We start from the raw sequence: 15,549 nt of genomic DNA on the forward strand, positions 1-15,549 counted from the left end.
AACAACCTAACCACTGGAGTAGTTAATCCTGGGGATTAGGAGGGTACACAGTGGGCAGGGGTCTTGCAGAAATCTCAGGATTCTGTCTACCACAAACCCCCAATTGGAAACAACCCAGAGGTGCATCAGCAGGAGAATGGATAAACAAACTGCGGTGTATAGCCATACTCTGGAAAACCCATAGCCTTAGCAAGGGACAGATTATTCATATTCATAATAACACAGATGCATCTCAGAAACTTGGTGCTGAAAGAAGCATAAAGAGTTCTCATTGTATGATTCCATTGGTTTGAAGTTCTGGAAGAAGCACAACTAATCTGTGATAATAGAAAATAAAAGTAGTGGTTATTGTGGAGATAAGAAGGTGGCGATAGCCTGAGAATGGGCACAGGAGAACTTTCTAGGGGTGGTGAACGTGGGTGACCTCTTGGTAGGAGTGTGGATTACATAGGTGCTTTCATTTGTCACATGCTTAAGATCTGTTTATTGCACTGACTGTAAATTCCACCCTAATTTATAGAAACTAAAACATTACTCTGCTGGGTCCTTGTTTTAAGAAATGAATCACATATATATGCTAATGTACCACTATATATATATCTATACATACATCATAAAACATGAAAGCGAGAAACAACTTTACAAATTGTCTATTCTAATTCCCCTTTAAGCACTGTGGCCTTGATGAAGAAAAAAATTGAAAATTCCTCATGATAAAATCTGCTGCAGCCACCCTCTGCACTCAGGAGGGGAGGTAGACAGCGGCACCCATTGGTGCTGCCAGCAGGAAATGTGACAGGACAGGCAGCGACCATCTAGAAGTGTGAGCACGAATCTGGATGGAGACATTTTGCTTAGATATGTTAGGCAGGAGACAGTTTTCTTACTGAGGTTGGTTTGATCAGGGAATCCACAGCATTATGCTGTTGCCCCGTGATTTGGCTACGAAATAAGTTGTAGAAACTCCATTGTGGTTATGGCTAATAAAAGACATACAATACATGGTGTTAATTTCAGTGTCTATCACTTACCCTACCTCTATAGAAATCAGTGATCTATAAGATAACCAAATGTTTTGATGTTATGAGCAGTAAAAGAACAAACTTAGGTAGATGGTATTCACAAAGCTGCCCTCCACAATTTTTAGGCTATTCTTTTTATTTATTTATTTATTTTAATTGATTTCAGAGAAGGAGAAGGAGAGATAGATAGAGACATCAATGATGAAAGAGAATCATGGATCGGCTGCCTCCTGCATGCCCCACACTGGGGATCGAGCCCGAAACCCTGGTATGTGCCCTGACCGGAATGGAACCATGACCTCCTGGTTCATAGGTCGAGCCATGCTAGGTGGGCTAGGCTATGCTTTTAAAAAGTTTCACATCTACGAGATTAGTTTCCTAGGTTACATTACCTTCATATGATTCCCTGGCTGATTATTGACTTTATATTTTAAGTGCATAATGAAAATATTTAGATGGCTATTAAAATCATTATAATTTAAACAGTTTGGTTATCTTAAAAATTCTGTATTGTGTTTTGCCCTTTTGTGATGAGGCGTGGCCACATGCTAGAGTTTAAATTTTAAAGTTTATTTTCTTAGTGTCTGAAGCCTGTGTTCATCGACACTTCTGTAAGCATTTCAGGTTCTCTCAGTTGTTGGAGTAGCTTTCCGAGTGGGCCTGGCTCCTTTCAGTGATGTAAAGAGAATTAATAAACACCCACTCCATCCTACCAAAGCTACTTGTATGTTGAGTGGTTAATATAATTCAATAAACTAGGAGTTTTGGAGTTAGTATTTTCAAATTCTTTGAGTTCTGAGAAATTGCAGTTTTTCGTATAGATAACTCATGATAATCCTCTGTGTAATTGTACTACAATTCTGTTTTTTCTGTATTACACAATATAGTATTGACTTGTAGTTAATGTAAAGTGATTTTGTTAGATAAACTCTTTGTCTTGATCTATAGGTATTAAAATAATTATTATTTAAAATATCTACACACCAAAAAAACCAATACTGTGCAATTGCTCTTCTATGAGGTATTAAATTCATAGAAACAGAAAGTAGATGGTGGTTGCCAAGGCTGGGGGGAAGGAGAATTGTTGTTTAATGGGTAGAGGGTTTCGGTTTTGCAAGATGGAAAAGTTCAGAAGTGTTGCAAAACTGAATATACTTATGATTGCTGAAACTGTACACTTTTAGATGGTGATGATGGCAACTTTTAGGTTATGGGTATTTTACCACAATTGAAAGTAAAAGAAAATATTATAATATCTACTATGTTTTTCATTTTTGAGATGAGGAAACCAAGGCAATAATTATAAGCAAGAAACGTAAGATGTAGCTTAATCTGTTTACTTCTTCTTTTCATCTGTGTCCGTCAGTTGTGTGTTGTGCCCCAGTGTGGCTTTCTTTGCGGGGGGTGGGGGGGGGGGGGTGGGCAACTCCTTACCCCATCTTTTTGTCCATTTTCGATTTTGCAGCACATCTTGGGCTTAAACTCCTTCCCAAAGTTGCTTGATTGGTAGATTTAAAACATTTTAATATGAAACAAACCATAACTGAAAATGAAGCAGGCATTCATGTAATCTGCTGCTCTTTGCCTAGCACTTCAACCTGTTACTAGGGACATTTAAAAAGTAGGGAGCAACCACTATGTCAGGCACTGTGCTAGCATGTCCACATATGTGTTTTGAGAATTGATCGTTTATCAGAAATGAATTAAATTGGCCAGACTGAAAGCAACTTTTGATTATTATTGTCTTTTAAGATTGTTTTGGCCATGGGAATATTTTACTGCTTGGGACAGTTTATACATTACTTAATGAGGATATTTTCCTAATAAGAGTACATTTTGGTGTTAAAAATTGTGCTTTTATGTATTTAACTGTATGAGGAGCTAATTCCCAATATGTGGGTAACCATAATGTCTCCAGGGTGTTCCTTCTGCCAGATTTATATCCCTGGAGGCAAAGCTGGAGGGAACAGGACGGTACACATTCTCTTCTAACTCCCGCCTCCTGGTACTGCTCGGAGTTCTTGGCCGAGTGCTGCACTCTCGTGAAAGGAGGAAGACCGGGCATCAGAGTGTTTGTGTTAGCAGTTATTTTTAGCAGCAGATCTAGAAAATGTTAGCGTTTTCATTTTAGGGTGATACTTTTATATTTATTGATAATCCCAAAGGGAGTGAATGATTTTAGATTTCGGTGTGTGAGTGCTTGTATGCAGTGTGCACGTTTGTGTGACAGAGGGAGGGAGGGAGGGAGGGAGGGAAGGAGAGAGAGAGAGAGAGAGAGAGAGAGAGAGAGAGAGAGAGAGAGAGAGAGAGAGAGAGAGAAGGAGACATCCCCTTACTAACAGGAGGGGACAGAGGCTTACTCAGTCTGTTATAAAGCTCTGCTAATGTAGCTTCTGAGTCATGTGACTGCAGAAAAGGCTATTATCTCAATGAAAAGGAAACTCGTTTTTAGAGCAAGCATAGAATAGAAGCAGGAAGAATTTTCGAGTGTTCCACCATGCTGGATTGTCAAAGGGAGATCTGTCTGATCAGCAGCTAAAAAAGGATTTGTGAGGCTAGTTTGTCAGCTGTGGTTAGAAACAAATGATAGACGGAGCGAAGCGGCAGGGGGCTCAGCATGTGTTTAGGTTGCCATTGGGGCGGAAGGTGGGTTTGGGTTAATAGAGAAGATTTATCTCTGAGGCAATAAATTTATTGCTAATTGCGGGGGGGGGGGGCTTTTTGTTTTTGTTTTGTTGTTTTTGGTGCGGGTTTTGGAAGAGTGGTGTGTGGCGTTTTTATTTACACCACTGGTGAAGATAAAGACAAGCTGCTGAGCTCTGGTTTGAACTGCAGAGGCTGTGGACAATTACAAGGTGTGTTTCACGAGTGCTCTGACTGATGTTTGGTAATGTTCTTGGAATTCTGTGTGCTTGTGGATTGGATGTGCTGTTGCCGACCGGAGCGGGAGAACTAAGCATGACAATCAGGCAGTGGTAATGCCCTCAGGAACAAATAGGTACAATGCGATCCCAATTGGTTCCTTCCTGGTCCTTATTTCTTTTGTGTTTATTTAGTGACTTAAGGTTTCTTGCAGCTTCTTTATGTGGCCAAATACAGCCTCATGCTTATTTTAGAAAATATTTTTGATAAGCATTTTCTCAAATTCAGAAGAAGAATCTAATGCAAATCTTAATCATTAAGGAATAAATATAAACTTTATATTTCCATCTCTTTATTTTTTCAATATCCTTTTGAAATTCAAGCTTAAAAGTGAGCTTTTCAGTGAATTTGAAATTATTTAATTTTTGGTTGGGTAATAAATGAAGGTTTCTTTTTTGGCTGAGCACTAATTAACAAAATTTTTCTCTCTCTGTATATATAGTACCTAACTTTCTCTGATTTATTACATACATATGCTACTGCATTCAAGAAGCTAAAAACACCCAGTTAATCTTTATACTGTGCTTGTCCACTTTTGCTCATGCTAATGCTATTAATTCTCTTTGCAGTCTGTACCTTTGTGCTAACCTTGGAAGGTGTAGTGCTAAAAAATCTGAGATTGGTGAAAGATAATTATAAGCTTTATCTGAAGGGTTAACTATTACACAATATGTACCTGAGGGATGAATTCACTAGTATATTTTTCATTTACCTTCTAAACCAGATATGCCCCATTTGAGGTATATATTTTTAAATCACACATTTTGACACTAAGTATACTGTTTACATCTCCCTTGTGAAATTGACATTGAACTAGGAAAGAAATCTATCAAGCTATTATGCACTGTATAGAGAGTTTACAAAGTATTTATCTTTAAAACAAATAGTGAGAGTAGCTCAAACATAATTTTTAATTATACTAAGTACAGGCTATTTTCTTTCTTATAATATTTATAAACCATATCTTAGCATAATATAGTTTATTGAATCATTAATCTTATTATGGTGGGATTTTCTTTATTAAAAATCACTGGTACTTTAATTTATCTCCATAAAAAGACAATTTGGTTTAACTAAACACTTAAGTAACTGTGGCTTTGATTGTTTTGGAATTTTTCTCTTTAATTCTGGGCTTCTCCCACCTTCTTGAAAGTTGTCTGTAAGACAGGGTTATATACTGGTTTCAGCCCAAAAGTCACTAGCATCATATGTTAAAATTTTGCATAATAAAAATTAGATAGTCAGAGTATTTGGACTTTCTTTGTTTTTCTTTTAAATTTTATTTTGTTGCCTTATCTAAAGTCTTTGAAGTGATCCAAGGACTTTAGAATAATTCAGGGTGGTTTTATTGAGCACATACTATTATTTACAAGACCACTCCATAAAGCAATATGAGAAAACAAAGGCAAATACCATATTTAAACCAACATGATAACTTATAACTGGCACTGGAACCCAGCCTCAATAAATGTAATTGTACTGTACAGCATCACCTCCAGTAACATTGCTTCCTTCAATGTCGCTTTGTTATAACATTGATGAGGGGGGAAAAATCAATTCCTGACTGGGGCCACTGTCGGAGTGGAGAATGTATGCTCTTCCCACATCTGTGTGGGGTTTTTCTAGGGACTCCAGGTTCCTCCCTCATCCAAGAGATATGCACGTGAGGTTGGTAGGCATGGCTACTTGTCACTGTCTGAGTGTGGGTGGGTGTGAGTGGCCCTGTGATGGAGGGCGCCCTGTCCAGGGTGGGTCCTGCCTTGGGCCCTGAGTGTGGTGACAGGCTCTGGTCACGGAGACCCTGAACTGGAATCAGTGGGGGTGGAAAATAGTTATCTTATTTGTTTTCATGAATCTTTCGTGAATATATTTCTCAAATGTGTGGTTAGCTCACACTTATTTCAGTGTTTAATATTAGAAGTGTTTGGGGTCTTTAGCAATGTTTGATGATGTTTTTGTGATCAGAAATATATCTTAAGAACTCAACTCTTCTTTCTATCATTTAGTCTGTGGTCAAATTGGTTTCATTATAGGCCCTTTCACTTAACATTGAAGTTTCCTAGAACCATTGATGATGTTAAGTGAACACTTACTGTATCCTATAGGAATTTTTAATTGTTGAGAGGAATATTTGGTACAACTTGTTTGGCCAATCAGAGAATACATTCGCCATATCTTCATGAATGACTTTTCACATGTGCAGGTTTAAATGGTAGTTTTAACTGATGCCCATCTGTGGTAGTTCCTTATCTCCTTTGTATCATAACAGAAAGAAGTTCATTTTGTTTACAGCCACTTAAAACTAGGGTAGTTTTTGTTCCTGATTGTGTTGGTTTTCTCCTTGGACATCAAATATTACTCCTTTACATTCTAAAATACTTTTATGTTGTATTATCACAAAATACCTTTACTTTTGGAGGTTGGCAGTGCGAAGAACCTCAGTCTTATGATTAGAGCTAAAAGGCACGAGTTTTGACGTCAGGGTAGTGTCTAAACAGGCCAGGTGACTAGCTTGCAAATCCTGCTGCACTTGAGAATTCCAACCACAGTAATTAACCGCAAATATTACAACCAGGTCTGAGCTTGTCGGGCTGAGGGGGTTTGTTGCTGGGAACAATCTTTAATTTGTGCAAAAGATAGGGTAAGAAAAGATGGAATTCAAGGTGATCTTAGTATTCAGTGTTGTAAAACTCAGTGAAATATGTACATAGGAATTTTTTTGTTTGTGAAAGTAAATGTTTGGGAAGATTTAGACGGGATTAGGTATTGGGCTATATTTAATACACAGTTTAATTCTTGGGAAGCCAAGGGGATGTAAAATTAATGAAGTGAAAACATCTGTGCAACAGCTAGCAAATTGTTCCCGGGGACCTCGTAGAGGGTTTACTCCAAAAATTATCACTCAGAAATGCTGAGAAAAGTTTGGAATCTCTTGGCTTACCCATTTCTCTCTCAAGTGTTGTAGTCCTTAAAGAGGTAAGCCCTGGCATTGTCTGGTGTGTATTTTAGTTGTAGCGGTGACTCCTTTCACCAAGCTCACAGTTAATATGCAGGGTTATAGCTTAGTCTAACATAAGCATACATTGGCTTTAACTGTAAAGATACCTTAATTATTACTATTTTTTAATAAATATTTTGCCTGAAATATTAAATACTACCATCTTGATGTTGAATAAAGTATTTCTTTTTAAAACCCAGTCAAGATGAGAAATATATAGCCATACTTGGGAGATATTGGGGTTCGATTCCAGAACACCACCGTAATAAAGCAAAGGTCGCAATAAAGCAAGTCACACATTTTTTTGGTTTCCCAGTGCATATAAAAGTTAGGTTTACACTCTACTATGGTATATTAAGTGAGCAATAGCATATGTCTAAAAAAACAGTGCACGTACCTTTATTAAAAATACCTTATTGCCCCAATTTAAAAAAATCAATTAGCCCTGACTGGTTTGGCTCAGTGGATAGAGCATTGGCCTTCAGACAGAAGGGTCCCAGGTTCGATTCCAGTCAAGGGCATGTACCTTGGTTGTGGGCACATTCCCAGTAGGTGGTGTGCAGGAGGCAGCTGATCGATGTTTCTAACTCTCTATCCCTCTCCCTTTCTCTCTGTAAAAAATCAATAAATTATATTTTAATTAATTAATTTTAAAAATTTTAATTTTAAAAGTACTTGTTATCTGATGAAGTTTCAACATAATACTTATTGACTAGTATCTAAGGATTTACAGATATAAAACATGAATTGTAAATATAAACCTCATAGGCAACTATTACTTGACTTAACATATAAAATGATGAAACCAAACATCTAGCTTCTACCTCAATACAAGCATAACTTGTTTTATTGCACTTCACAGTGATATTGTGTGTGTGTGTGTGTGTGTGTGTGTGTGTTTAAACAAATTGAAAGTTTATGCCATAAACTTTATGGCAACCCTGTGTTAAGTTGAGCAAGTCTATTGGCACCATTTGTTCAATAGCAGTTGCTAACTTCCTGTCTCTTGTCACATTTTGGTAATTCTAGCTATATTTCAAACTTTTTCGTTATTATTATTATACTTGTCATGGTGACCTGTGATCGCTGGTCTTTGATGTTACTATTATAATTGCTTCGGTGAACTTAATCAATACGTGTTCTGAATGCTCCATAGACTGGCTATTAATTTTTTTTTATTTTGAGAGAGAGACATTGATTTGTTGTTCCACTTATTGATGCATTCATTGGTTGATTCTTGTATGTGCCCTGACCAGGGATCGAACCTATAACCTTGGTATATTGGGACTATGCTCTAACTGACTGAGCAACTTAATTGTTTTTAATTGGCCTTTTCAAATTTTGCTTTTGTGTTTTAGAATTTTAAGTGAGAAAATGTTTAATTTAAAATTTTATTTTTATTTAATCTTACTACTTTTCCCCTCTCTTTTTTTATTAATTGAATTTTCCCCCTTTTGATGAGGAAAACAACATTAGTAAATAGCAGTGATATTGTTAACCATAAAGCTAATCTTTATGTAGAATTTATTATGTGCCACATACTGTTCTAAGGATCTCACATATATTGATTTAGTTCTTATAGCAACATTGTTTGTGCTGTCCTTTGCCTGCACAGGAAACAGGCACAGAGAGGCAAAGTAACTTGTCTAAGCTCACACAGGTATAATAAGCAGTGAAGTAGGATTCAGACCCAGGCAGTTGCCTCTATAGCCTACGCTCTAAATTGCTATATATACTGGGTTCAAATGGTGCTGCTGTTGGAGTTGCTGATTTATTCTGGAATGGGGACAGGATGAGCATAGGGATAAGGATTAAGGTAGAACTGATTTTGTTTTTTAATGCTTATACATTTAATGAACTTTATTTCTATTCTACTTCAAATATGTTATAAGACGGAAGCATTGTTTAAATGGTGTTTGGTTTGCACTGGAAACATTCATGAAAAGTAACTCACAGCTAATTCAGAAATGTGCTTTAGAGGGAGGCGATCACCATGAAGGAGAGCATTGACATGGGGAGCAGAGATTGGTATGAGACATGGACTATGAATTACCATGAGATTCTCAGTTGAAGGCGTGTGCTGCATATTTTCTTAATTAGCTACCTCTCCTTTTCTTAGACCTTGCTCTTTCTAAGGTCATTGCACCCCGATGTAAAATCCAGAGAATCCAAATGAAGATCCTTGTTTTCAGATATTGCGAGCACCCCTGGAATAGTAACGCTGGCTTAGGATTTGTTGTGAGTCAGTTTATGTCCATGCACGTTCCCGAGAGGAGCTTGTGTCTACACAGACGTTCAGAGAGGGATCACTTACAGTTGGTGAAACTTTAATAGTTAACAGGCATGTTGATTCCTAGGTGATGTCACTCTTTCTTGTCGGGATTCGTGATGGGAATGGTTTTACCTCACACAGTCCTTGTAACTGGATCCTTGGAAATGAGTGGGGAAGTAAAGTATGGATACAGCTTTAGCATTTATCTTTGGTCTCAATTGATGTACCCTCCTACCTGGTTTATTTGTAAAATGCAAAAATAACCAATTTTATTCTTGCATTTATATCTTCCTGTTCACTTATTTAACAGCTGTTTATTGTAAGAGTTTGTCATAGCCTTCATTAATTAGTACAGGAGAAGAGTCAGCGACTGTCTCTGGGGGTGGGGAGAGGACTGATCAGGGGGCCCTTAGAGAGGTGGTGAAAGTTAGGCCGATTCTTCAGTGGAGGACGACCAGCAGGCACTGGAGGATACTCGAGGCCCTCACGACCCAGCAGAGAGCCACCAGCCACAGGTAGCTTTTGATCATTTGCGATGTAGCGAATGCACATTGAGTACAAACACAGGGTATGGCAAAAGTAGGTTTACAAGTTGTGAGTATGCAAAACACAGACTGTTTTTGTATTATTATTATTTATTAATTATTGGATTATTTTCCACACGAACAGCTATAAACCTACTAAATGTACATTACTAAATTTAATTTCACCTGTTTCTTTTGACTTTCACTGTGGCTACTGGACAATTGGTGGCTCCCAGGATTCTCTCTTGTCAGCGCTGCTCTGAGCCAGGGGACAGCATGTGAGGGGAACAGTGGGGGGCAGTAGTCTTTCCTATGGATGATGCATCTGTGCCAGATATGAGGGATATACCAAGGACCAAGATAGTATAGAGCCTTCCCCAGCCCACAGTCTTCTAGTCAGTAGCAGATTAGAAGCATTTTGAAGTCCACATTCCTTGGTGGACAGAAAACGCCTTTTCATGATCAGGCTCTACACATTCTCAACTTCTGTCATGTTCTATCTTTAATGGACAATAGTTTATTCTTCTTATTCACAGGAGTTATGTTCTGTAAAGTCGTGGCTAACACTGAATTAGCAAAGACTGAGTCATTGCTTCTTGGGGAAATACAGAATTCTTTAAATACCTCTGGTCACAACTCAATACATAGCCTTATTTTAAGTGTGTTTCTACTGTGTTTCTGTTTAAAGATACTTTATTGTATATATATTGTTGATTCACTAACATTGAACTTACGGCCAGCAGTGCTGTAACTCCTGCCTGAATGAAGCTCATCTTAAATATGCATATTTCTTCATAAGGCTCATCGTAGCCTCCTGTGCATAGGGACATATATATCAGGCTGTGTGCTTTTCTCGTTTAATTTGCATACTAACTTGTGAGTGAATATTATTTCTGAATTATACAGACATGGAAACTGAGGCTCCAAAAGGTCAAGTATCTTTCCCAAGGTTGTATTGCTTGTCAATGGTGAAAGCAAGAGATGAGGCGGGCCTCACGTGACTCTGAGGCCATGTTAGGAGATGTAGTTAACTACCATTCTCAGTAAGGCTTCTGTCTTTGGTGGGACCACAAATTCCCCCTCTCAAAAGTGTCCATATCTGTTTGATAGCCTGGCCATTGAAATTTGGAAGAACTGAGCATGTGATATGATTTACTCTGACGTAAGGTCGAGAACCCCAACATATTTGTTAACTATGGTGACAAAGGTCCTCTGTGTGTCTTGTCATTTTTTTCGGTGTATCTTTTCAACTTCTCTCTCTGCCCCCAAAACAGCTCTGTCCTACATACCTCACAGACTCTACCCATCACCATTATCTTTGAATAGAACTTCTGTGCTGGCCACTCCAGTAGCCCGCAGAGCGGTGGAGAGGTGTCTCAGGTATTGTCGTGGTGTCTTCTGTGGGAGAAGCTGGATCAAGCTGCCTTGGCACAGCCCATGAGGGTCCGAAGGAAAAGCTGTGGGCATGGACCATTCAGTTCAGAATAGGGTGCAGGAGAGTCGGGTCCTTTGAGACATTTATTGAGAAGATGGACAGGATTCTGGGTCTCGCGTTTCTTCACACCGAATATTAGAAAACCGAGTTAAATTCCCTGCCTGTCCTATGTGAGTGTTTGTCTTTCATTTAGACAATAAGCTGGAATATATGTTGGTCAGAGCTAACCATTGTTGAGTTATATACACCTCCCTCTGCCAGGTTGAAGGAGAATTCCTATAATGACCCACGCATTCCAGAGGTCCCTATGGGCTCCCTGGTTCGCTCTCCCGTCACCTCCCAGGTTATTTCACCTCCCGGTAACTTCAAGATAATTGGAATAGATTCTGGGACATAATTCTCTAGTGTATGTGGTTGGAAATGTTATCAGGGTGCCTAGGGTTAAGTAGGGAGAGAGACAAGGTAACAGATGTTAAGTGGGAGTGGTTTCTTATACAAAGTTTACTGTGAGCAGATGTACCAAGTAAGAGAAATTGACCAAATTATTGCCCAACATAAGCAAACAAACAAACAAACAACAGTTTTTGTTTTTGTTTCACTGGTAGAGGCCTGGGCTGCAGGTATGGAGCTCACTGAGGGCACAGTTGTGCTACATGGGAGCCTGGTCAGTCCTAAATGTCTAAACCGCTGAAGTTCAGTATAATCTGCGGTTCAGGCAAGTAATGCAATGTATTTACTGTTGGTTACAGTTGGTACCTGCAGGTGGCGGGCCAGTCTGAGGGCTAGAAACTTTCAAGCAGAAGCACAAATAACCATATTACAGTGACGTGAGATTCAGAGAAAGGTTCATGCTTCCCTTGGTAAGCTGAGAGGGAAGAACAAGGAATCGCATTCGTTCACATCCTCTGTTGAATGTTCGGTTCACATTAGAAGATCCACATGTGGTAGTGCCGCTGTGCCTGGCAATACCAATGTCGACTCAAGCCCCTCATGATGTTACCAGTAAAGATCCCCATGGATGGCCGTTCCTCAACCTTGAGGATGCTATGTTCATGTTTTCTAATATGTCTGCCTAGACTTTTCCTTGTACTCTCACTGGCAAGTCTCCTATTCTGTATTTTGAAGTTGTTATTTAATAGCTTATGTTAGAGACTGTGTAGAATTGTGGAAAGAACATGGGATTTGCAGTCAGAGCTTGGTTGGGAGCCTACGTGCCATGACTTAGAAGCTTTGAGACATCGAGACTCTGTTAACTTCTTTGATTCTGTTTTTTCTTTGTAAAACTGGGGGCAGTATCTGCTTTGCAGAGCTCTGAGAATGAAACAGTGCACTGGCTAGTACTGTGTCCAACACTTAATAATTACCAGCCACCTAAGACATCTCTTCTCCGTGAAGTATCCCTTCGACACACTTGGTGTGTTTTCTCAGCTGGGTATATTTAATCTCTCCAAGTGGTTTTAAACTCTTTCTCATATCCCTGTGTATTTAAATATGTTTTTAATTAGTGTCTGTTCATTGACTAAATTCTCCATGCACCTGTTATTTCTTCTTATAGATCAACATGGAATCTCATGTGTCTATCTGAATTACAGATTTTTAATTTGCTTTTGTTATTGCAATCTAAGAGCATATTTTAATTTTATTTTTAGCTCCTGGTCATTATCACCTACATGACTGTTATCTTGCTTTCCCCTATTTTAGAACTTAGAGCAGTTGACTTGTTTTTTTACTCTCACTGCAACATTCTACCTTTGTCCCTGTGGCTAGTTATGAAGACTATGTAGAAACATGCTAAAGCTTTTTCAATTTTAAAAGATACAGAACTGTATGTTTGGATTTTTAAAACCATAGAGATAAAAACTGGAAGGAAATATCTGCTGGAGGAGATGAGACCTGCGCAGGTGAGAAGACCTGTGCTGGAGGGAGGGTGCAAGCTCCAGAGTCAGCTGCTGGGATTTGAATCTCACTTCTACCACCTGTCGGCTGTGTTTGCCTTGAACATGGACATGTTAGTCTATTTTCCCGTACTTCTGGAAATAATGATAATAATGACTTCATAGGATTTTTGGGAGGATCAAATAAAACAATACAGGTATAGCATAGTAGATACTCAATGGTGCAATAGCTTCAAACTCCATAGTACTTTGTAAAACAACTTAATTTAGTGAACATTGTCAGGCCTTCTGATAAGGGCGTAAGATAAAAAGACAAAACATACTCAGTTTCTGCTCCTTGAGGAGCTTAAAGTTTAGCCGTAGAAAAGACATAAATAATTATGATATACATGTAAATGATAGAGTTCTATATAAGCTATTAAAGGACAGAGAAAGGAAATTTAATTTGGGGGAGAGGGTCCTCTGAGCTGGGTCTTAAAAGATGAGTGGGAGTTAGCCAAAAGAGGAAGCTACATGGTTTGTCCGTGTATAACAAGCACAGCAAAGAGGTGAGAAGTTGTACTTGGTAGATGGGGAACCAGGGCAGACAGTAGGGTGGCAGAGGATCCTGGAGAAACGGGCAAGGGCTACATCATAAGGCAGCTTAGGTGACCTTTGGGGCAGCATAGACTTCTGCCTGGAGGGAGTAGAGTCTACTGAAGATTTTAAGCAGGGGAATTATCTGCAAGTAGGTAAACTTACGTTAGCAAATCCAGGTAAGAGGTGATGAAGACCTGGGCCAGCGCAGGAGTGATTATCATAATGAAGAGAGCGGAGACTTGAATCTTTAAGAGGAAAGTCACATTATGGATGATTTGATGGGGAGAATGTGGAATTGAAGGATGATCAGTGGATGGGTGCTCTTTCAGTGGGGCAGTTTTAGGGTGGGGAGAAGTAATCAATTCTGTGAACTGACCTTGAGCTGAATTTTTGAGGTGGAACCTTTGAGAGGTGAAGAAAAGAAAGATTTGGGAAACCATGAAAGTAGGTGATACCACCGAGAAGAATGAGAAGCAACAGTTCTTAACCCTGTTTGAGCATCTGAATTACCCAGAGAGCTTCTCAGCAAAATATTGATGGTCAAGCCACACCTCTAAAATCAGATTTAATGGGTCTGGAGTGGTGTCCTGGTCATTTGTTGTGTGTGTGTTTTTTTAAATTGTGGTAAAGTACACATAACATAAACTTTACCATTTTTACTATTTTTAAGTATACAGTTTTGTAACATTAAGCACATTCACGATGTTGTCCATTTCCAGAACTTTTTTGTCATTTCAAACAGAAACTCTGAACCCATTAAAAACGCCCATTTCCCCTTCTTTGCAGCCCCAGTAGAACAGGTAACCTCTGTTATACTTTATGTCATTACTGGTATAAGATTGACTATTCTCGGTACCTCATGTAAGTGAAATTGTAATATGTGGCCTTTTGTGTCTGATTCCTTCCACTCAGTGTTTTCAAGGTTCATCCATCTTGTATGTACAGTAAACTCCCTTATCTTTGGAGTATGTTCCAAGACCCCCCAGTTGGTACCTGATAATAATAATAGTACTGAACCCTATACATACCATGTTGTTGTTTTTTACTAAACATGCCTACTATGATAAAGTTTCATTTACAAGTGAGGCTGCTTAATGCTGCTGTGAATACGATGTACATGTATCTGTTTGAGTCCCTGCTTTCAATTCTTTGCAGTCTACGCAGAAGTGAAATTGCTGCGTCAATTGGGTAATGTGTGTTTTTTTTTCTAAGAGCTCCCAGGTGATCTTTCATATTCAGCCATAGTTAAGAACTTATAGTGTACTAGTACAACAAGGGTGCTTGAAAGGTGGCCTTAATGGGCTGGTCTTTTCAGGAGAATTGTGTGCCTTATTTTGTATATACGTGGTTTTACTTTTTGAATTTGATCAGATTCTCAGAGCAGTTCCTAACACCAAAGAAGAGTTAGGAATCACTGCGGAACATAATGTTAAAAGACAAAAATTTGAGTAGACATTTCTCCAAAGAAGATATGTAATGTCCAAGTGAGCACATGGAAAGATGCCCAATATCATTAGTCCTTAGGGAAATACAAATCAAACCAACAATGAGATGCCATTTCATACCCATTAGGATGGTTAGAATTAGAAAATAAAAAGGGAAACAAGTATTGACAAGGATATGGACAAGTTGGAACCCTGGGACAATGTTAGTAGGAAAATAAAATAGTATGTCCGCTTTTAAAAGCAGTTTGGCAGTTTGTCAAAAAGTTAAACAGAGTTACCATATGACTCACCAGTTCCATTCCTAGGTATATGTCCTACAGAACTGAAAATACATATCTAATAGAGGCCCAGTGCATGAAATTTGTGCACTCGCAGGCGGGGGGCGGGGGGGGGGGGCGCTCAGCCCAGCCTGTGCCCTCTTGCAGTCCGGGAGCCCTTGGGGGATGTCCGACTGCCA

At 38.9% G+C, this 15,549-nt stretch overlaps 1 protein-coding gene across 6 annotated transcripts in view; it reads left to right on the top strand.

Annotated features, from left to right (window-relative positions):
• Nucleotides 1–15,549, top strand: part of NCOA2 (nuclear receptor coactivator 2) — a 268,578-nt gene that overhangs the window by 143,793 nt on the left and 109,236 nt on the right. Inside the window, exon 1 of one of the 6 annotated variants that reach the window (XM_070392630.1) lies at nt 3,766–3,877. The exons of the other annotated variants lie outside the window; for them this stretch is intronic. The gene's annotated coding sequence lies outside the window, so the exon portion shown is untranslated. Of the gene's footprint in view, nt 1–3,765; nt 3,878–15,549 lie in introns of those variants that run through there. 6 annotated transcript variants of the gene reach the window in all.

Source organism: Myotis yumanensis, unplaced genomic scaffold (genome assembly GCF_028538775.1).
Source record: "Myotis yumanensis isolate MYYU_CA2020_CCGP unplaced genomic scaffold, mMyoYum1.0.hap1 SCAF_15, whole genome shotgun sequence".
NCBI classification, from domain to species: domain Eukaryota; kingdom Metazoa; phylum Chordata; class Mammalia; order Chiroptera; family Vespertilionidae; genus Myotis; species Myotis yumanensis.